Here is a 710-nt window from a genome sequence, read left to right as displayed (position 1 = left end):
ATAGTTTTAAATTTTTTTCTTTACACTAAGGAATGAAAGAAAAAAATAAAATAAGAATAAGAAACTAAAATAATTATAATAAAAGAAGTCAAAAAATAATTTATGTATGAAAAATATTGAAATATACCTTGAACTTTGCTAGAAGAATCCTATATACCCCTAAATGATTTTTAAAAAAAAATTATAAGTCAAAAATATAAGTTTAAAATTAATTTTTTCACTTCCGTTAAATGAAGGGTATATGTGAGCTCATTTTGTAACGGTAGGGGTATACGTGAACCGTTTGTATAACAGTAAGGGTATATATGAGCTACTTTTATAACGAGGGGCATTGTAGCTCCAAATAACAAAGTTGAGGGGTATATCAGACCCTTTTCCCTAAAAACAATCTATTCAGAATTAATGAGGTGCTTTTCTAAAATTCAAAAAATCTGAATCTACCTTTATTCAGAATTCATTATGTTATTTTTTTTAGAATTCAATGTTCTAACTCCGACGACGTGATATCTTTTTGTAGATACTTGCTTTCTTTGGATCAGTTTCAACATTATCAAGATTGGACTTGAATAAGATGTCATCATCCCTTTTGTTTCAAAAGTGAAAATATCAAAATTCTTCTTAAAAAAAGAACCCTATTCCTCCAATTTCAATTTTAGCCACAATTATAGACCCCATCATAAATAGAGTCCACACAAATATTCCAATGGGCT

Source organism: Solanum tuberosum, unplaced genomic scaffold (assembly GCF_000226075.1).
Source record: "Solanum tuberosum cultivar DM 1-3 516 R44 unplaced genomic scaffold, SolTub_3.0 scf00063, whole genome shotgun sequence".
NCBI lineage: Eukaryota > Viridiplantae > Streptophyta > Magnoliopsida > Solanales > Solanaceae > Solanum > Solanum tuberosum.
Note: the sequence above shows the minus strand (reverse complement) of the source record.